Source organism: Pelodiscus sinensis, chromosome 6, assembly GCF_052426305.1.
Source record: "Pelodiscus sinensis isolate ZL-2025 chromosome 6, ASM5242630v1, whole genome shotgun sequence".
Taxonomy (NCBI): Eukaryota; Metazoa; Chordata; order Testudines; family Trionychidae; genus Pelodiscus; species Pelodiscus sinensis.
In genome coordinates, this window is record NC_143057.1 from 43,925,951 (window position 1) to 43,947,904 (window position 21,954).

At 42.5% G+C, this 21,954-nt stretch overlaps 1 protein-coding gene across 7 annotated transcripts in view; it reads right to left on the reverse strand.

Annotated features, from left to right (window-relative positions):
* FANCC (FA complementation group C) overlaps positions 1-21,954 on the reverse strand; it is a 168,248-nt gene that overhangs the window by 19,467 nt on the left and 126,827 nt on the right. For 6 of the 7 annotated variants that reach the window (XM_075931806.2, XM_075931810.2, XM_075931809.2 and 3 more), the window contains exon 15: positions 1-21,954. This exon is cut by the window's right edge and continues 6,665 nt beyond it. The exons of the other annotated variant lie outside the window; for it this stretch is intronic. The gene's annotated coding sequence lies outside the window, so the exon portion shown is untranslated. 7 annotated transcript variants of the gene reach the window in all.

The following is a 21,954-nucleotide window of genomic DNA, read 5'->3' on the forward strand; positions in this document are numbered from 1 at the left end:
ATCTAGCTGAAGAGCATGAAGAATGAGGCTTTTGGACTAAGACATCTACATTTACAAAACCCCTTAAATGTGGCCTCATGTCTCTCAGTTGCAAATAGAAAACATGCTACGAACTTGCTAGGGGACAGTAATTAAGAGTTGTTTAACAAAATCAGTGTCCCTATGAGACACTGAAATTATACCCTTATTAGTTGTCAAATTGTGTTGTACATATTTTTTTGCTAAAGTATAGTTAGGGCTTTTGAATATTTTATGTGAGGGAATTAAGATCAGTATTGATTATTCTGGGACGGGGTAGGCAATAATTTTTGATGGAGTCACCACTCAGTTTTGGTAAGTGGTCAAGGGGTACAGTGTCTGGCATGGATGTTGGGTGCAGAACAGAGCTCAGGGTGTGGGATCTGAGAGGGAGTTTGAGTGAAGGAGGGGGTTGTGATCCTGGAGCAGGAGCTTGGGGTTCAGGGTCTGTGAGGGAGTTATGACCTGGAGGACAGGGTGCAGAGGCTTTGGGTGGTAAACTGGGGCAGGAGGAGGCAGTAGTGGCCTGAGAGAGGAAGAGAATGTGGGTGCCCGAGCAGGCTCTGGCCATGAGGTAGTTACCTAGATTCCCAGTCAGCAGCCCCAGTCAGCTCAAAAATGCTGTCTGCTCCTGCCATCTGCCTTTCTGCTCTGGGCAAGGGAGGGAGGTTTGTGTGCTGTCCCTGCCTCCCAGCAAAATCTCTTAGCTCCTACTGGCCAGACATTGGCTAAGGAGAATGGAGAGAGTTTTGCTGGGAGGCAGGGGCAATATGTGAAGCCTTCCCTTTCTTCCCCCTCCGCCCCCCACACAGCAGAGAGCCACAGGGAACAGCTGCTTAAAGTGGTGATGTGAGCTGCTCTATGCCTGAAGGTCCCAATGGGATGGGCCCCCTGAGCCAGATCTGGTGGCTTAGGATCCAGCCCACATCTTACTTCCTAGAGGAATGGGTATCTGTTTATAAAGAGATGCTAATGAGTGTTGTACAAAGATAAACATTTATAACTTAATTTTGATTTGTTTCTAGCTCTGTTTGAAATTAATGAGATGATTTCTACTTTTGTCCCTTAGCCACTAAAAGCAGATGAAAGCCAAATTTCAAGTAAAGTACAAACACAAAGGATAAAGACATTTTTTTTACCGGTTATAAACTGGCCTTTTACACAGAATACTATATAGTGACATATTCCAGTCTTTCAACCTATGTAACTACCCTGAGGTTACCTTATGTTTGTACATGCATGTTTAACACCTAGTCAGTCAGGTTTGGTATGACTATCTTTTCCAGTATGGCATACCTCAGATTTTTGCATAACAATAAGCCATCTGACCGAACATGTAACTTAACAGTTGATTTTTGTGGTTACAAAATGTGATTAGTTAGCTAAAGGAGCGCACTCTCAGTATTTGGTACTGAATAGACACTGACTCTATGCCTATGCCTGCCAAGAAAATTGGGGGGAGGAGGGGAGAGGATTTGGAATAGCTTTAGAGTGCCAGAATATCTGTTATGGTGAGTTTTGCTTTCTAAAACAACCAGGAGACAGCAAAAATGTTTGTAGGCACAGTCATGTTCTAATAATCTAGGAGGAGAACCAGCTACTGACCCCCAAACAAAACACAAAGAGCTGGGCCTATTTGTAATGGCTTCAAATGTTTTTAACTGCACTTTGGGCCAGAAATATATAGTTAGAATGGTTTGATCTGCTGCAATATAATGTTTTCTGCCAGGAGTCTCTTAAATATGTTAGGGGAGTTTTATTTAGTGTTAAAATTTATTATAACTGTTAATTGACTTCAAGTAACTTTAAGGTGCCATAGGACCACTCATTTTTTAATTACGTTTTTTTAAATTACACTTCTGAGATTTAGTGCATGGTTCCTGTAAATAGTCCAGAATTAGCATGTGTTTCTGAAGTGCCAAACAGGCAATCTAAATAAAAGTATGTAATTGCTTACCTGAAGGAGATGAGATCTTAAGCATTGTCAGAGAATGTAAATCTGATATTTTAAGAAATACCATTGTAGTTTTATACCTGATCGTGTGACAGGAGAGAAACTACACAAGTGTTCCTTAATGTTGTGGCTGTTTGGGTTCCTGGCATGCTGATTTGTGATTTAAGATTAAAATCACATTGCCAGGGATTACCACATAACCATGACACTGCATCCTATTATGAAAATCCTTGTACCTGTCTTATATGTTCACTGGAATCTTCTACCAAAAAAAAGTCAAAACAGAAGAAAATGCACTACAGAAAACCCTCGTCCGAACTTTCACTATGCTGAGATGATGATCTCTCTAACAAGGTGCAGAGCTTAGCTGATTGGTGAACAGTGATTGATCTCCTCTTTGTTCACAGTGGCTAAGTTCTGCACCTGAAGAGAAGGTAAGATGGGATACTTCTTTAGTCAGGGGTGAAGTAGTTTGCTGGCTGAGGTACAGCTATTGGTTGGGGTATAGTTTTGAGGTTGCATGAATCTCATTTGCAAAGGATATGAGATGGTGAAGACTAGACTTTTCCTGTCAAGAATGTAAGGTTTGGTGATAGCAAAGAAGCCGTCAATAAGTCTAGAAAAGCATTGATTGAGATTACATTACAATATGTATAATCTTTCAAAGTATTTCTATTCTAAAGGAACTTTAAATTTGAGTAAATGTAAAGCTATGCTTTATCCAGTGATTGCTATTATGGTTTCCTCTCTGAATATTGCTTAGCCATGTGTATTGTTTGCAGGAAATGATTGTTTTCAGCTGGAGCTGCCATTTTTGGCTGCTGCTTGTTCCAGATTGTTGATGGACCCGTCCTCCGGTGCCTACTGAGCTGATATCAGTTCTGATTTTACATACTGGCTCAGTTCAGCAGGAACAGGAGTCGAGCCCTAAAGCAAAATGATGTGCCTATGAAAAGGTGTAATTTCTGTCTGAAACCATATCTAGTAGAGATTGTGATACTGTTTTTGAACATATGAGGTTTCCTAAGGTAGAAAAGTCTCCTCACTCTTGTATAGAGAATTGGGATTTTTTAGTAGAGGTACATAGTGATATAAGCTGATTATAATTAACTGTTTTCAATGGCCTTAGTAATGTTTTTAATGGGGGAGCTTATTTTCACTTTATCTCTTTCCAACAAATGATTTTGTTCCTTTTGAATAATATTCTAAGGGTTATAGCATCAAAGCAAGGTGAAACTATAGGTCTCATAGCTATATGCACCACTGTGCCTCATGGTAATAGCAATAACTTTATTCCTGCATTGCAGGAAGACAGCTAATATGAATGTTACATGTTCTAAATTACACTAGGAGACCTGTCATAGACATGTCCTATGACTCCAGTAATTAGTGTTTATAACTGTATTACTATAAATACCAGGCCAGATGATCAGAGGGTGTAATTCAGCTCCATTGAGCTATGGAGACTTACCCCAGCTAAGTATCTGGTGCCTAACTATATTTAAAAACATACTGTTTGTAACCTAAAGAGGTAACCCTCTTTGGCCCCCCCCCCCAAAAAAAGGGCGGGGGGAGAAGAGTTATACTGATATCTTTACAAGCATTCCTGTATGGTGATTCTATAATAAATTTTACCACTGTTTCTACAGCAAGAAAAACTTGTAATGTATCTACTGCTAAATGCTGGCAGTACTGAACCCTATGGACATCAAAGGAAGGATTATGTGCTTGCTAAATCCATCAGCTGACAAACATTTACCTTTCAGTATTTATCTTTTCAAGAGCCTCTTTGCTGCTAAAGGTGTTAGAAAAAAGCACCACTGACTCTTCCCCCAAAACATTAGGTAGCTCCAGCTAGTTAGTAACAGCAAGTGGCTTATGCTAGGTTAGATTGTATTAGGACAGTTCGGTTTAGCAAATCCACATACAGAGGTGCTAAGAAGATAAACTGTTGATTTGAAGAAATACTTTATACACACATGTCATCACAAGAGCCAAAAGGGGCAGCACTGATCTTCAGGTTGTAGGTTTTTTCACACTATTCAAGTACTAGCAAACTATTTGAATGTCTCTGCCAAAACCACCATCATCCCCCTTTGAGAAATTAAATAGATTTCTTGGGGAAAATTCTTTGCTGGTCTACTGGGTGAGGGTTGCTTTCAATAATGTTTTATGGGGTATAGAGGAGAAATTCAGTTGCTTTGGTCATGGAGTGCACTGGACTGAATCAGTCCCACTTCTAGTAGTAATTGTTTTTTCTTTTATACTAGTTAAAGCAGGGGTCTCCAGCTTCCAGCCTGTGCATACTTCCCATTACTGAAAACTTTTTTCTTCCCATGTTTATAGTGCAGCCATCAAACATCACTCCTCTCCCTGCAAAGACTATAAGAATTATCCCTAGACACCCCCCTATATATATTTGATCTTTTCAGGGATCTGGACCCTGTAAAATAGTTTTCCCACAATATAAATGTTATGTCCATTTCTTAGTAGTTAAGCACAAATACAAAACTTTTACTGTCAAGGAGCACTTTAAAAGTGATTTAGATGATAGGAATAAATTCAACACCATGGAGGAATTTAAAAAAATCTCCCTTGCAGAAAGCCTATAAGCAGTGCTCTGCTGGTAACTGTTTCAGTAGTGTGATCAAACACAATGGCACACAGCTACTCTCTTCCCATGTTCTCTGTACCATACAAAAATTCAGACACTTTTTTAATTACCTGGCTTACAGTCAGTCAGCATTTAAGTCAGAGTCTAAATTACTAAGAGATGCTGTCTAATAGCATGCTGAGTTACTGCAATAGCTTTCCCCACAGAGATACTTACTAAGGGTTCTTATTCATGAAAAAATTATGCCCCATTTCACAGGGTTTTCTGCAGAAGCCAGTAAGGGAGAACAAGTAAAAATACTTGCTTTTGGTGCTTTCATTGTATAAGAGGAAAGAACTCAGACCTGAATAAGGCACTCAGAGGAGAACCAAATTTAAACAATCAAATCACCAGTCCTGGATGGGTTACAGCCAATAAAAGTAAATGACAAACAAAAAGTGTTTTGATCCTTGCTTGGTTCTCAGTAGGGATATTACATTTTGCTTAATCAACTAATTGATTAGTTGCTAGAAAATCCATTGACTAGTCAAGCAGGGAACTGCAGCAGGGTTAGCTCCCAGCCCAGGAGCTGGCTTTGCCTTTTAGTCCATTTAAAAGACTAAAGCCAGCAGGAGGGACCCAGCATGAGCCAGGACAGCTGATGGCTGGCTCCAGCAGGGCACAGGGTGTTCTGTCCCCCACCCCTGGCTGTGTGAGCTGGGAATCAGCTGTCCCAGGGTCCTCCCTGCTGTGCTTTAGCCTTTTAAATGGATTAAAACAGGAGTGGCCAACTGGTTCCAGATGAAGAGCCACAATAGCAGTGGTGACAGCGTGAAGAGCTGGGCCAAGTTTGTGAGCGCAAAGAAAAAAAGCCACGCTGGGGGAAAATAGGTGCTGGTACGTCTGGAGCTCAACTTTGCCCCGCTCTTCAGGCTATCTCCAGTGCTATTGTGGTTCACAAATAAAAGCACGGGGAACGGGTGAGAGGTGCAAGCTCTGGGAGGGAATTTGGGTGCAGGAAGATGTAGAGAAGAGGATGCTGGCTCAAGGAGGGGGCTCCAGGCTGGAGAGTGTTAGGGTCAGGTGCAGGGTTGGTGTGCTGAGCAAGCCATAGGCTTGTGGCTGTGAGGGTGCAGGAATTTGGGCTGGGAGTATGATGGGCTCAGGCTACAGATTTTCAGTGTACAGATAGTGCAGGAGTGCTGTGGCAGAAGACTGGGGATGTGGGGGTGCAGGAGGTTGGGGATGTGAACGGCTCAGGACAGGGCATTCCAGTGTATGATAGGCTCAGTTTTGAGGTTGGGGGTGGGGTGTGTGTGCAGGACTGTTATGATGCTGCAGCCAGCTGGGGGCTTGTTAGCCAAGCTTAATTTTTAAATAAAATGTCAAACACAAAATGTTTCAGCGTTGTCTTTATGGGGCAGGAAGGAAACCTGTTTTGAGTCAGGTGTGTTTGACTCATAGAAAAGTCAGTCAGGGCCACACAAGTGAGAAGCAAAAAAAAAAAACCCACTGATCTAAAACCCTCCAAGCCTCACTAATGTGGTCCAACTGTGCTGGGGGGGGGGGGGGGGGGGGGTCTGGCTAGGAGGAAGGAACAGAAAGCATAGCCCAGTACCTGGGGAACCCAGGTCTTAGGAAGCATGCTGGCTGCTCTTCCCTTCCTCTCCCGCAGAGCCAGGCACACACCCCCTAACCCAGTCCTCCTCCCCTTTCCCAGAGCCAGGCACACCCTCCCCCTGAACCAAATCCCCTTTCATAGACTGCGTCTGGACTGGCAAGTTTTTCCGCAAAAGCAACCACTTTGCAGAAAAACTTGCCAGCTGTCTACACCGGCCGCTTGATTTTGTGCAAAAGCACTGACGATCTACTGTCCGAAATCAGTGCTTGCGCAAATGCTTTGACGTTCCCATTTGGGCAAAAGCCCTTTTCTGGAAATGCTTTTGCGCAAAAGGGCCAGTGTAGACAGCTGAAAACTGGTTTGCGCAAAAAAGCCCTGATGGCAAAAATGGCGGTTGGGGCTTTCTTGTGCCAAACCATGTCTAAATTGGCACGGACGCTTTTCCGCAAAAAGTGCTTTTGCAAAAAAGCGTTCGTGCTGAACTATACGCTCTTCTCCACAAATGCTTTTAACTTTCTAATAGCCAGCTTATATCCATTTGTTCTTATGTCCACATAGATATTGAGCTTAAATAATTCCTCTCCCTCCCTGGCATTTATCCCTCTAATATATTTAGAGAGCAATCATATCTCCCCTCAGCCTTCTTTTAGTTAAGGTAAACAAGCCAACCTCCTTAAGTCTCCTTTCAGAAGACAGGTTTGCCATTCCTCGGATCATCCTAGTGGCCCTTCTTTGTACCTGTTCCAGTTTGAATTCATCCTTCTTAAACATGGGAGACCAGATCTGCACACAGTATTCCAAATGAGGTCTCATCAATGCCTTGTATAACAGCACTAACACCTCCTTATTGCTACTGGAAATACCTCGCTTAATGCATCCCAAAACCGTATTAGCCTTTTCATAGCCATGTCACAGTGGGGACTCAGTCATCCTGTTGATCAACCAGGACTTGGAGGTCCTTCTCCTATTCTGTCACTTCCAGCTGCTGTGACCCCAGCTTATAACTAAAATTCTTGTTATTAATCCCTAAGTGCATAACTTCACACTTCTTACTATTAAATTTCATCCCTATTACTATTACTTCAATTTACAAGATCATCCAGATCTTCCTGTATGATTTCCCGATCCTTTACTGAATTGGCAATACCTCCCAACTTTGTGTCATCCGCAAACTTAAAAGCACACTCCCACTATTGGTGCCGAGGTCAGTAATAAAAAGATTAAGTAAGATTGGTCCCAAAACTGATACCTGAGGAACTCCGCTAGTAATCTCCAACCTGACAGTTCACCTTTCAGTATGACCCTCTGAAGTCTCCCCTTTAACCAGTTGCTTATCCACCTCTCAATTTTCATATTGATCCCCATCTTTTCCAATTTAACCAATAATTCCCCATGAGGTACTGTCTCAAATGCCATACTGAAATCGAGGTAATTAGATCCACTGCATTTCCTTTATCTAAAAAATTTATGCCCAGTGCAAAGGGATTTTTCGTACAAGTAATTTTTTGTTTGCAAAAATCTGTTACTTTCTCAAAGAAGGAGATCAGGTTGGTTTGGCACGATCTACCTTTTGTAAAACCATGTTGTAATTTGTCCCAATTGCCATTAACCCCAATGTCCCTAACTACTTTCTCCTTCAAAATTTTTTCCAAGACCTTGCATACTACAGATGTCAAACTAATAGGCCTGTAGTTACCTGGGTCACTTTTTTTCCCTTTCTTAAAAATAGGAACTGTATTAGCAATTCTCTAGTCAAATGGCACAAACCCTGAGTTTAGAGATTCATTAAAAAAATTTTGCTAATGGACTTGCAATTTCATGTGCCAGTTCCTTTAATATTCTTGAAGATTATCTGGGGCCCCCGATTTACTCCCATTAAGTTTGGCTTTTACCTCGGATATGGTAATATCTACTTGCATATCCTTATTCCCATTTGTTAGGTTGCCATTATCCCTAAACTCTTCATTAGCCTCATTAAAGACTGAAGCAAAGTATTTGTTTACTATTGGGCCATGCCTAGATTATCCTTAACCTCCACTCCATCCTCAGTGATTAGCGGTCCCACTTCATTTTTTGTTTTTTTTTCCTATTTATATGGCTATAAAACCTTTTACTATTGGTTTTAATTCCCTTTGCAAAGTCCAACTCTACATGCTCTAACCTCAGTAAGGTAGCTTTCTTTGCTGGTCCCTCCCATCTTCCACTCCTTATATACTTTCTGCTTTTTCTTAATCACCTCTCTGAGATGCTTGCTCATCCAGCTTGGTCTAAAACACCTGTCTATAAATGTTTTCCCCTTTCTTGGGATACAGGGCTTCTGATAGCTTCTGCAACTTTAACTTAAAATAATCCCAGGCCTCCTCCACCTTTAGATCCATAAATTCTTTAGTCCAATCCACTTCCCTAACTAATTTCCTTAATTTATTAAAGTTAGCCCTTTTGAAATCATAAACCCCCTAGTCTCAGATTTATTTTTGTTTATCCTTCCATTTAGTTTGAACTGAATTAGCTCATGATTGCTCGAGCCAACGTTGTCCCCCTACAACCATTTCATCTATGAGGTCCTTGCTACTCACCAAAACCAAATCTAAAATGGCATCCCCCCCTTGTTGGTTAAGCAACTGCTTGATGAAGGAATTCATCAGCTATCGCATCTAGGAAAATCTGAGCCCTATTGTTATTACTAGCACTTGTTCTCCAGTCTATATCTGGTAAGTTGAAGTCTCCCATGATTACACAATTTCCATTAATATTTACTTCATTAAAAACATTAAAGAGGTCTCTATCCATATCCAGATTAGATCCAGGTGGTCTATAGCACACCCCAAACACTGTCCCAGGGGAGGATTTAATAGTTTTCTTCCCCAATGTGATTTTTGCCCAGACAGACTGTCTTCTCCATTCCCTTTTTATTTCTTTACAATCTACCTCATCATTAATATACAATGCTACTCCACCACCTTTACCTTTATTTCTGTCTTTCCTAAACAGCACATACCCTTCAATACCTGTACTCCAATCATGCCTAATATTCCACCATGTTTCTGTTATTCCTATAATATCTGGTTTCACTTCCTGGACCAGTAGCTCTAGTTCCTCCATTTTACCACCTAGGTCCCTCGCATTGGTGTACAAACTTCTTAATTTTTGCTGTTTAGTCTCACATTCTTAACCCAATTTGGCATGGACATTGTACCTCCAATATTACCTATTACACTAGGATCCACTCTACCCTTCCTCCTTATGTCCGTTCTCCTACCTCCAGCCTTTCTTACTTCATTTTCCTCCCCCTCAAGGCTAAGATCTGGCGTAGAGATTACCTGGACATCTCCCAACTGTCTTCCCCAAATTCCTAGTTTAAAACTCTCAATCAGTTGTGCCAGCCTCCATCCTAGAAGTCTATTTCCCTCCCTACTTAGATGAAGTCCATACCGAGAGAAAAGTCCTCTGTCCGTGAATACCTCCCAGTGGCCATACATCCCAAAGCCCTCCTTACAGCACTTTCCTTTCCCCTCCTCTCCCCTAGACTAGAGTCAGGCACCACCACCCTAACCTAATTCTTGGGTCCCAGAGCCTCCGACTCTGCACTGAGCAGCCAGCATGCTGTGCACACCCCTTCCCCAAACCAATTCCCCTCCCTTACTAATCTCATGCCCAGGTCCCAGAGCCGCCATCGCTGCCTGCGCTCAGCAGCCAGCTGCTAGGATGTGCAGGCTAGGACACTGTGTGTGAGACCCGGCCTGCACACGTGGGATATGATATAGTGCGCTGAGGGCTGTGAGCATGCATGCGGCTCACAGCGGCCCAGCCATGAGAACGACTGACCTGAGCAGTTTCAGGTTCCATCCCAGTTCCATCAGGAGCTGCAATTTTTCTCCTGCAGCTCGTGAGCCGTGGGTTGGTCATCCCTGGATTAAAAGCATATCAACTCTTAATACATTTAAAAAGCAGAGGTGCATCCCTGCTGCCCCCTGCAGATACGATGCTGGGGAGAAAGTAGCTTTTAAGCTAGCTCTCCCCCTTCCCCGCACCAGCTCCTGCTCCCTCTGATAGATAGCTTTTGCACATCAGATAGTTGACTAATCGCTTACAGCCCTAGTTCTCGATTTAAATTTTTTTCCTGCTTGCTTTTGATATTTGAAATATCAACTTCACTTCTTTTCTTTGGTAGAGGGTCTTACCTTAGCTATGAAGAGGCTCTAATTGTGATACGATATATGAGCTGCAGCTTTTCTTACTCCCACCATTATTGATGTGAGATACACAGGGCAAGGATCTGTCTAGTGGGAAGCTGACATTCACAACAATGCTAGAGTACGAGACCAAGCTACTGTCAGTGGGGCAGGAGGAAAGAGAGACATACACTATCCTGCAAAAACACTTTCTCCCCCCCTCCTCACTTACCACAGCAACTCAATAGAAATGATTATAGACTAAACCAAATTGCACAACACTATTTACAGTTCAACATGATCACCATGTGATTCATTCTAATCTAGAACAGCAAACAACAAAATGCTCACAAAGCATTCGCACAGGCCCATGGTGTTACAATAGGATGTCCTGACTGCAGTCAACTAGCTTATGCAGACAGGTCTTTGAATTAAAAACCACAGCAAAAGGGTTTTATGGCTCACAGCTCTGCCGCTGTTGCATTGCCTGGCGTAGCCCAGGGTTGCTGCAGCTATTTAAAAGGCTTGCAGGATCCTGCTGCCTCAGCCCACTGCCTGGAAATTCAGTGGCAAAGGCAGCAGGATATAAACAGAAAATGACCATATGCAGTCTGTGGGCTGGATCCAGCCCCTGGGCCACATCTTGCCCAACGCTGAGTTAAGGCCTAGGAAACTGAGAAGATGAATTAAGTTGACTACAAGCTCTTACTTTCTCCAGTGGAAAATGAGCTGGATTTTCCAGATCAACAATGTAACCGCTGAAGCAAGGAGAACACTCAATTGTGAAATACTTATCAAAAACTCTTCAGAAATTATACATAAGCATTTTCAACTATGAGATGAAGTTATGCATGCACATGTGTATTAGGTTGTAGCATGACAAGTGGCAATGAAGAGTACTGCATGGAGATACTAAACTCAATGTGAAGCACAGGCAGGCCAGCACCCACCAGGCTCTGGGTATGAAACTCACTGTTGAGTTGCAGAAAAATGACTGATGTGATTTTAGGCACCAAAAATATTACAGAGAATTAATTTGAGAGAGAAATTCTACCTGTGTATGACATCAGGGTGAGACACCTTCTGGAGAACCTCATCCAGTACCTCAATCATGCTGTGCAAATCATCAATAGCTGAACTACTACTACTACTGTACCTAAATACAGGTATGGAGGGTCTTAATTATAATGAAAAGTTAAAGAGTTAGGGGTAGAATCCACAAAGGGATTTAGGTGTTGCAACACTAAGCATCATGACCCCTAACTTTTAGATTCCTAGATAATCATAAGAACACTAGATAATAACAACACCACTGTGATCTACAAAGCCTCGTAGGCACCTAGGCTTCTGTACAATAAATGGGGAGACACAAGTGCCTAATAATGTGCTCCACAAAAGCCAGCATACTAGTCAGTGCCCCACTGATATTAGCAACAGTGTGCTGTGCTCTACCTCTCCGACATATGTGCCTAAACCTGGGTTGCAGGGAAAACCACCTCTCTGTTTAAAGATCCAGATCCCAGCTTCATTTTCCAGCTGGCGTCAGACAACTTGGGTGCCTAAGTCACTTCTCAAGGGAACAAGTTAGATGCCTGCCTTACTCCACCCACAATTGCCAGAGAACAGGATGGTGAGGGCCCTCCCCCCCGCCATAATTTTTAGCCTACTGGTTAGAGCACTCTGCATATGAGAGACTCAGATTCAGTTCCCCACTCTAGCCACAAAGCTATAGTGTAGTCAGACGTGGTGCTCCCTCACTCTCTGCTGAAGCCTGTAGATAAAAAAAAAAATTGAAAGTGTCATTGGAACGGCGAATGGATTTGGGTCTACCCCTTCCCAGTTCTGTATCTTAACCACCACTCCACAAAATCATTCTCTCTTAAATAGTCATTGGGCTAGAGTAACTGTTTACCCACAGTGAAACAGAAAGAGAATGATGTTACAGAATCATTCCAAGTGGTTAGTCTACTTGAAAATGTAGGTGTTAAGCGTATGCAGGTTCAGTGAGAATTCTTTGGAGCACAATGGAGAGCCAAAACTTGGATTTAAATACAGAAACCCAAGGTGCAGCATTTGTGGATTTGTATCTTTTTTTTAATAAGTAAGTTACTGCATAAATAAGTACCTAGAAAGGCATAATATAGTACTCTTGAATCCACCAAAGCTTCTAGTGCTAAAATAAAAAGGAAGTTCCATGCTCTCAGTGGGGTTTTTGTATGTTTGGTTTAGAAGACAGGAAAAGATGTGCATGAAATTGATTTACCTGAAATATTGGTAACAAATTTCCATTTCATATTTATATAATCTCATTTCTCCTAGCATCTGTCACAAGACTTCTGGGCTGCTCCTTTTCCAATTCTGCAGCACACAGAGGGGATCCAAAGTTGCAGTGTTGCATTTGCTGGCCACCCCACTCCCCCCAGATGGGTTCCAGATGAGTCATTCCAAAGCTGCATAGAATTCGTAGAAATACATTAATAATTTCAGTGGGAACAAAACTATGCAGAATACATGTGGCCAGCAGCTCCTGATAGTTACCCATTAAGCCAATACAATTCGACCCAGGGAGGAGGAGAAAGGATTAAGAAAAAGCTCTGATCACCACTGCTGAAAACAGGCGAGAAAGACAGTGAGAGGATGAAACAGTGGTTACTAAACCCACCAACTGGCTGCTGCCATGGAGGCAGAGAATCTGGCAGCAAGCAGGAGCAGAAGTGGTCAGTAGCATGGCAGCTTTGGCTAACCTCTGAAAGCTGCAGCATGGAGAGGAGCAGCTCAAATGTGTCAAAATTGTATGAGAGGCTAGACTATAGAAAATATCTACCAAAGTCTGTATTTAATTTTTTTTAAAATCACCTTCACATGTAAGAGCTTTACATTATCTCGAATGTAATTGTATCCCCTTGAATAAAATACCCTGTTTCAGAGATTTTAAAGGATATAGGATTACTGGAAGGTGGTGCCCCCTGCTCGCTATGCTCACCAATTCCCATCTCCCAGGGTAGGCAGCCCCGGCTCTCCCCCTGGCTACCAGGCAGGAGGAAGGGAAGGGGTTGGGCAGGACCAAGGCTGCATCTGGCCTGACTCTCTCCCTCTGGCTGCAAGGGGGGGGGGACCCAGGCCCCTGTTGGTGAGGGGCAAAGCCATGCAGCTCCCATGTGCCCCCCGGACCACCAACAATGCCACACATCCTGCATGCCCCCTTCAAGGCCGCACAGCTCCTATGCCCCCTTCCCCATATCCAACCTGCTGTGCACGCTTCCTCCCCTCCCCTGTCCAAGACAGTGGAGGATTTTAATTTAAATTCTGGCAGCCTCCAGCCCATGTGTAGGAGGGATGATCAGAGGCTGGCTGTGTGTATGTGGGGGTGAGGGGTTAACCGCTGGCCCATGCAGTGTGGAGCGGATAGGGGACCATTGAGGGGAGGGGACAAAGTAGGGCGGGGGGGGGGGGGAGCCTTATGCCCCAGGAGCCACACAGTTCACAGCTCCTGTCACCCCAGACCACAGCAGGGCAGGTTAGAGCATGGAAGGGGAGGCCACATGGCTTGCGGCTACCATGGGGAAAGGGGAGGCCACGCGTCTGAGGACATTGAGAGAGGCTGCAGGACGCAGATTGATGCACAACATTACTCTGTTGTCCCACAGGAAAAATCTTTTAAAAGTACAGTAAGATAAGATTAGTCTACCCCCAAACACCAATTCCCAAGATATGGACACTCATTTTTAGTGTCATATCTTCTATAAATACAGGCCTTGACATTTAAAATAACATTAAATTAATATGATTTTAATTTTAAACATTATTTTAATAAATAATTATCAAATATCAAACACAGTTCTGCAATCTCTAGTATTCATGATGGACATTTGAAGAAGTTCCCTACCAGCAGCCAGAATGTTATATACTGACTGAGACTGTTAGTTTCCTGAAATATTTAACTACTGCCCTTACTCACCAGCACCAAGTCTAGTATGAGTAATAAGAATTAGTATTTTAAAGTTGGTGTTAAATATAAAAACAAAAGGCTACCAAAAATAATAATTCAGTCATCAAAATGTTTACATGCTGAAATGTTTACATCAAACTGTTTTTAGTCATCAAAATGTTTACATAGAAATTGGAGAGGGTCCAGAGAAGAGCAACAAGAATGATTAAAGGTGTAGAGAACATGACCTATGAGGGAAGGCTGAAGGAACTGGGTTTGTTTAGTTTAGAAAAGAGAAGATTGAGGGGGGACATGATAGCAGTTTTCAGGTATCTAAAAAGGTGTCATAAGGAGGAGGGAGAAAACTTGTTCATCTTGGCTTCTGAGTATAGAACAAGAAGCAATGGGCTTAAACTGCAGCAAGGGAGGTTTAGGTTGGACATTAGGAAAAAGATCCTAACTGTCAGGGTAGTCAAACACTGGAATAAATTGCCCAGGAAGGTTGTGGAATCTCCATCTGTGGAGATATTTAAGAGTAGGTTAGATAAATGTCTATCAGGGAGGGTCTAGACAGTATTTGGTCCTGCCATGGGGGTAGGGGACTGGACTCAATGACCTCTCGAGGTCCCTTCCAGTCCTAGTATTCTATGATTCTATGCTAAGCTGAGTTTTCCCCCAAGTTTAGGCCCGTACACTGTAAAGATTTAAGCATTTGCATAAATTTACTCATGTGACTAGTCCCTATTGATATCTATGGAATTACTCGAGTTAGTGATCTAATGCACGTGTATAAGGTTTTACAGGACTAAGGCCTTAACTGATAATTTTCTGGATCATGGACCATATTGTTTTATTAAGTCTTGTCTGTATGAAAAGTTGCATAGGTTTAACTAAAGCTATGCTTCTAAATGGATTTATTCAAACTACAAAGGTTTCCATTAGCTTAACTAAGTTTATTTACAGTTAGTAAAACTGGAGCAATTTTTAATACAGATAAGACTTTTGTTTCTGTAAAGCACACAATATAGTGAGAGTATTGTATGTACTGTGTAGTATGCATTTTTTACCAAAGAAAAAGGTTATGATGCTCAAGAAAACCATGTTGCAGCCTTATGAGTCCCCGGATATCAGAGAGAGAAGGTGGGTGAGGTAGGATCTTTTGAACTTTAATTATCTTATGTTTCCTAACAACGTAAGTTGGTCCAGTAAATGATATTACTGCATGCATTTTGTCTCTCTAAAAGAAACAGGACATTTTCATAGCAGTTGGGAGGTTAGCTGTATTTATTAAAATGCCAATAACAAAATTAATGGCCATTATCCCAGCCTGTCATTGGCTGCTAGAAAAGGTGCACCATATTTATTATTATGAGAATATAAACGTTTAAAATTAACTCTTTCTGGTGGTTGCTTATGGCTATAATCTTGGCTACTTTCTTTTCTTAACACTTAACTAATCAGAAAGCAGGATTTTATTTTCACATGCTATTAGGTTTATTTTGGTTGAGATTTCACAATAAAAGTATCTGTCACAACACCACTAAATAGCTAAAGGAATAAACACTGTTCATAATCAGAAATATTGTTACTCACTTCCTTTATTTGGTGACAATGGCTTTTTTTATTTGGTTCCTGGCAGCTGAGGGGGTCTGGGAGGGAAGTCAAAGGGCCCCTGACAGCTGGGGGCGGAGGGGGGCCCTGCTGGCCAGGGGAGGGAAAGCACAGCCAGGTGCGTCTCCCCCACTCCTGAACCCCTTTTCACCCCCAATCCGCACTCTTGCACCCCCCCAACATTCTGCCCTGCACCCCCTCCACATCTCCAAAACCCTGCTCCGACTCCTACACCCACCATACTGCCAGTCCCCCGCCCTGAAAGACCCAGGCAACATCAGGTAAGTCTGCTAGCTGCATCATATTTGAAGGAGAGACCTAATGATCTCTGTGAAGAAAAAGACTCTATTTTTCCCCTTTTTTTTGGAAGAGTTGATAATTTTTTGACTAGCTGGAAACTTACAATTAATGCTTGGGGTGTCTGTGTCCAGCAGTAATTTCCATCTTCAGCAATAATACCATAATATGTCCAAATATTCCTTTCAGCTATTTCTCTAATAGAATTTGATGATAGTTTTTCTAGTCTCTATTTGTAGACAACTTATGCTCATATGAAATGGATGTACACTAACAGGATAAAGAATGCACAAAACTGGTAATCTTTTCAATTATTCTCTTTCTCTCGCCCAATCAATTACAAAACAGACAGGAGGTTCAGATCCTTATCTTTAATTTCAAGTAAGATTGGAATGCGAGGTGGAAGTCAGATTTTTGGCAGTTTATAAGAGTAGAGTGTTATGGTCTCATTAGCCACTGCAAAAAAAGAAACCTCCATATATGATTTAAAATACATTTTAAAGAACTTTTTATAGAAACTGCACAGAAGAGTCAAGAGACACCTGAAAACAAACCCGTTTTCTTGGTCTATAGTGAACTTAGAGACTCGGGGGGAAAAAGGAAAACAATGCACAGTGAACAAATTTCAAATGTGCACTAGCACAGATGACCTGTTAGGTACAAAAGGACATTTACTTGTTTTGTAATTGGTGTTCTTTGAGATATATTGCTCATGTTTATGTCATTAGGTGTTTGGGCTCATCACATGCACTGGTGCCAGAAGTTTTTCCCTCAGCAGTACCTGTAAGGATGTGGCTCTGGTGGCCTCCATGACATGATATAAATGGCGCTGTACACTCCCGCAACTCTTAATTCATTTTGGCAGAAAGCTGACAGCAGAGAAGGGGGGTAGGTTATGGAATGAAAATGAACCACCCATCTTGATGAATACCAGTTATACAATAGATATCTGTCTTTTCTTCTTCGAGTGATTGCTCGTGTCCATTCCACATTAGGGGACTCCAAGCAGTACCCACAGAAACTCATAGGAATTCATGGCCACGTGGACTAAGAATATAAGAACAGCCATACTGAGTCAGACCAATGTCCATCCAGCCCAGTATCCTGTCTGCTGACAGTGGCCAATACCAGATGCCCCAGAGAGAGGGGGAACACAACAGATAATCCTGACATAATCCCTCCCGTCACCCACCTCCAGAGAAACAGAGGCGAGGGACACCATTCGTACCCATCCTGGCTAATAACTATTGATGAACCTAACCTCCATGAATCTCTCTAGCTTTTTTGAATCCTATTAAAGACCTAGCCTTCACCACTTCCTCTGGCAAGGAGTTCCAGAGGTTGACTGTGCAGAGTGAAGAAAAACTTCTTTTTGTTTGTTTTAAACCTGCTGCCTATTAATTTAAAACAAACAAAAGGAAGTTTTGATTACAGTACAGAGCTGCCGAACCCAGTCTTCTCTGGCCTGTTGAGAGGTGACATAGTGAGATGTAAACATGTGGACCAAGGACCACATCATTCCTCTACAGAGGTCTTAGACTGGCCAGCGAAGATGCCTGAGTTCTGTTTGAATGATCTGTGGCAGAGGGACCTTTGTCTGCTTGTAGCAGGACTTTATGCATGAAGTGATCCAGTTGGAAAGCCATTGCATGGAAACTGGCAGGCCTTTAATTCTATTGGCCATAGTGCTGACCTACGGAAAAACCGAGTACATTGCAGGTAAAAAGCCAAGTACCTCTGGACATCCAGAGCATGTAGATGCTTCTCTTCTGCCACCTCATGGGTCTTGGGACAGGCAGGACTATGTCCTAGTTCGCATAGAAGGGGGACATGACCTTTGGCAGGAAGGCCAGGTGGGACGGCAGCTGGACCTTGTGGATATAAAAGACAGCGTATAGAGCCCTGATCTCCAACACACACCCTACTGATGTCACTGCTCTGAGGAATGCAACTTTCCAGGACAATTGGAAAGGGAGTAGCATCTAAACAGTTTGAAAGGTGGCCTGGTGAAGACCAAGTTGAGGTCTTAATGTGGAACAGGGTTTTGTACTGGCTGGTAGATTTGATCAAGGCCCCACAGAAATCTCACCGTCATGTCAGGGGAAAACACTGTCTGCCCCTTGATTGGATCACAAAAAGAGAAGACAGCTGCAAGAATCTGCCAGACTGTAGCAAATAGTCTAGAATGGATCACACTTTAGCCTAATGGGAGAACTCATCCACTTTGCATCTTATGTCATTGTCATGGATGGCTTTTTGCTTCCCACCAGGACCTACCAGACTTCCTCTGAGCAAGTACGTTCCTCTGTGTTCAACCATGGAGCATCCATGCTGAGAGGTGCAGGGATGTGAAGTTGCTGTGGATCTACAACACAAGTGGAGCACTTTGCACCAAAGTTATGGCACTTGAGGCCAAGTCTTACCTGGTCTCTGGTGACAGGATTGGTGCCCACTCCATTAAACATGCTGAGGCAATCCTTACTTCCTCCTTCCCTTCCATTATTTGCAAATATGACACTTTTTGCTAATGTGCCCTTCGCCTAAACACCTCAGGCAGCTGTTGTGCAGGTCACTAATCTCATAGGACATTTGCACTCTAGACACAGTTTGAAGGTTGGGGAGAAGGGCATGCTTCATCTCTTAGGCTAAGTCCCTCCCAAGATTTAAATAACTAATATCTAAGAAACTACGAAAGAACTACATATGCTAAGTAAAGACAGCTTTGGAGAAAGAACAAAGACCAGTCAAAGCACAACAGCTCCATTGCAGTCTCACTGTCAGCAAGAAAGAATTTAGGATGGGGGAAGCACACAGGGCCCTTTGTATTGAACCATGGAAGCACCACTTCCCTATGTGTACTGCTGAGGGGAAACCTGGCAGCTGTGCATGTGGCAAGTGCACACACCTACTGTAGAATGGACATGAGCAATCCCTTGAAGAAGAACTAGTAGTTCTGTGAAACTGGAAGGCTCCGTCTAGACTGGCATGATTTTGCGCAAAAGCGGCCACTTTTGCGCAAAATCTTGCCGCCTGTCTACACTGGTCGTGAGTATTTGTGCACGAACACTGACTTTGTAATGTACAAAATCAGTGGTTCTTGCGCAAATACTCTGACGCTCCCACTCAGGGATAAGCCTTCTTGCGCAAGAGGGCCAGTGTAGACAGCAACGTTAATTTAGTGCGCAAGAAAGCCTGATGGCTTAAATGGCCATCGGAGCTTTCTTGCGCAAGAGAGCGTCTACACTGGCACGGATGCTTTTGCGCAAAAGCAAATCTTTTGCGCAAAGGCACATGCCAGTACTGACGCTCTCTTGCGCAAATACTTTTAATGGAAAAACTTTTCTGTTAAAAGTATTTGTGCAAAATCATGCCAGTCTAGACGCAGCCGAAGCATTGATAAGTAGGAGGACAACTAAGTGGTGGAAGTTGGACTCAAGAGCTCAAGGACAATTCAGTTTAGATGAAGCCGGACATGTGTGCCTGTATAAGCTGCCAAACGTTTTGGTGCATGAACATATTGTACTATCTGACTCTCTATGTGAGTGTTGTGATTGATGGGCATTGAAAGGAAGAGATAGCCAGATAAGTTAGAAATGCACAAGACTATTAGAGGACATAGTATTATAGGATTTTTTCCCACTCCTTGACGCTGCTGCAGTTGTCAGGTATCAGTGCTGTGCTGCCAATATATAGGCAACCAGTCAAATTTCAGGTAATGAGAACCTACCAAGTGTGTGTTTGTTTTTTTGTTTTTTGCGGGGGGGGGGGGGGGTGTTGGAGTTTTTTCCCCCGTTTTTTTTTCCACTCTTACCCAGTACATACTATTTAAGGCAAAGTCTATGCCTCCTCGTAGGACTAACTTTATTACTGAAACTGCCAGCTGACAATATTACAATTTTTTGTTTCAGAAATTGAAAACAATCCAGTGCCTATGCCTACTTGGCTCAGGGTCCTTGGCCAGAGACATAATCACAAACCTTTAAAAGGGGTTTGTGAGGTTTATTTCTTTCCTATAGTTAGACAGACGGCTAAAGGAAGATGGCCAATGCAAGCAAGGGAAACTTTTTTGGCATCCGCTGTTGAACAGACCACCCCATAGCAAATTCTCAAAATAAGACACTCCCTACCAAGGCAGTAATTGAAACTGGAATCATGAACTTATCTTCTGAAAGTTCAGACCAGCAGATAGAGGAAAAATACAGTGTACAAATACAAGCCAGATAGGTAGGCGGACTTAAACAGGCCCACATGTGAATGTTATGAATCATGGGCAAGACGAGGCCTCAGGCACCTGGCAGGGTAGCTGCAATTGCTGATTTCTCTCTCCACCAAGAAAAATATACTGTTTTTGTAACCTAACTAGCAACTACAGACTGCATGGAAAAGGTAAAAATGTACAATATGCTTCTAAATTCAACACGGCTAGTATTAGGTGCTATGGAGTGAGAATACTGTACTTGTACCTAACTTCTAGGGTCACTACAGAGCATGGCAGTACTCACACAGCCTTTTACAAACCAGGGGACTAGAAGAGGACTTAGACAACCAGATTTAGTTAGGGCTTCTCAACAAGCTGCATCTTATTTTAGCCACATGTATCAATAAATGTTGGTTGCTTATGTATCATTATTTAGGGTTCCACATCTACATTTTACATGCTTGGTTGAAAATGTGCTCATAATAATTGGGCTGATTTTCACAACTTTTGTCATAAAGTTGCCTGGTGACTCCTGCTGAGAACTTCATCCTACACTTGTAAAAATCTGCAAAATTCTTTTGCCTTATAGCTAAATAAAACAAAAGTATACAAATCTCAGATTCCTTTCCCATCTGTTCTGATGCAACATCCATTCACTCTTGCTAAGTAGCTTTAAGCTTTAGTGGACTACCATTTACTCCTGTATGGGAGTCTCCCTGTCTAGTCTTGAAAGTAGATGTGTTCTCTGTGTGTTCTAGTAACTGTAATTCAAATGTGCCACAGTATGCCTAACTAATACAGTCAGACCACCACCTTAGATAAACTATGTACAGAACTAACAGGACACACGTTAACTGGATTAAGAACTAGCTAGATCTCAAAATCAGTGATTAATGGGGGAGACATAAATGAGTGGGGTCATTTCTAATGGAATTGGTTATATTGGTTATTGATCCAAAGCTATTCATTTTTTAAATTAATGATCTAGAGATTATATAAAAATCAGTGTGACCTGAGTTAGCTGGTTAAATGTTCACAACCCAACAAAATGTTTTAATACAGCCAAATACAGGGTAATATATCTGGGAACAAAGAATGCAAACTATATCTACTGGATCAGAAACCATCTTGGAAAGCAATGATTTAGAGGATCCACAACGCAAATTTAGCAGATAGGGTGTATCTCACAGTGCAAAACAAGTGTTGTCAAAATCCCTCAGCTAAGTACACCAGCATGAGATCCACGCACATTTATACATATTGGAGGGTGGGGTTGGGCAACAACACGTGGCAACTTTGCAGTATAACATACCCTGTAATAGCCACACGAGGAATCCTCCACTGTCTGGATCCACTGAGTTGACAGCAGCTTTGTGCTGACAGACCAGAGCAACTTGGCTGCACCATGACCCAAAATCTGGGTTGATACTGAAAATGGATCATAAGCAAACAGTGTAACATGCTGACTAAATCACAAGGAATACAAATGCAGAGGATTCCTTTCAAAATCACAGATGGCTCTCATGGCTTTTTCCCCCTCTCCTAATGTCCAGATCTGTCTG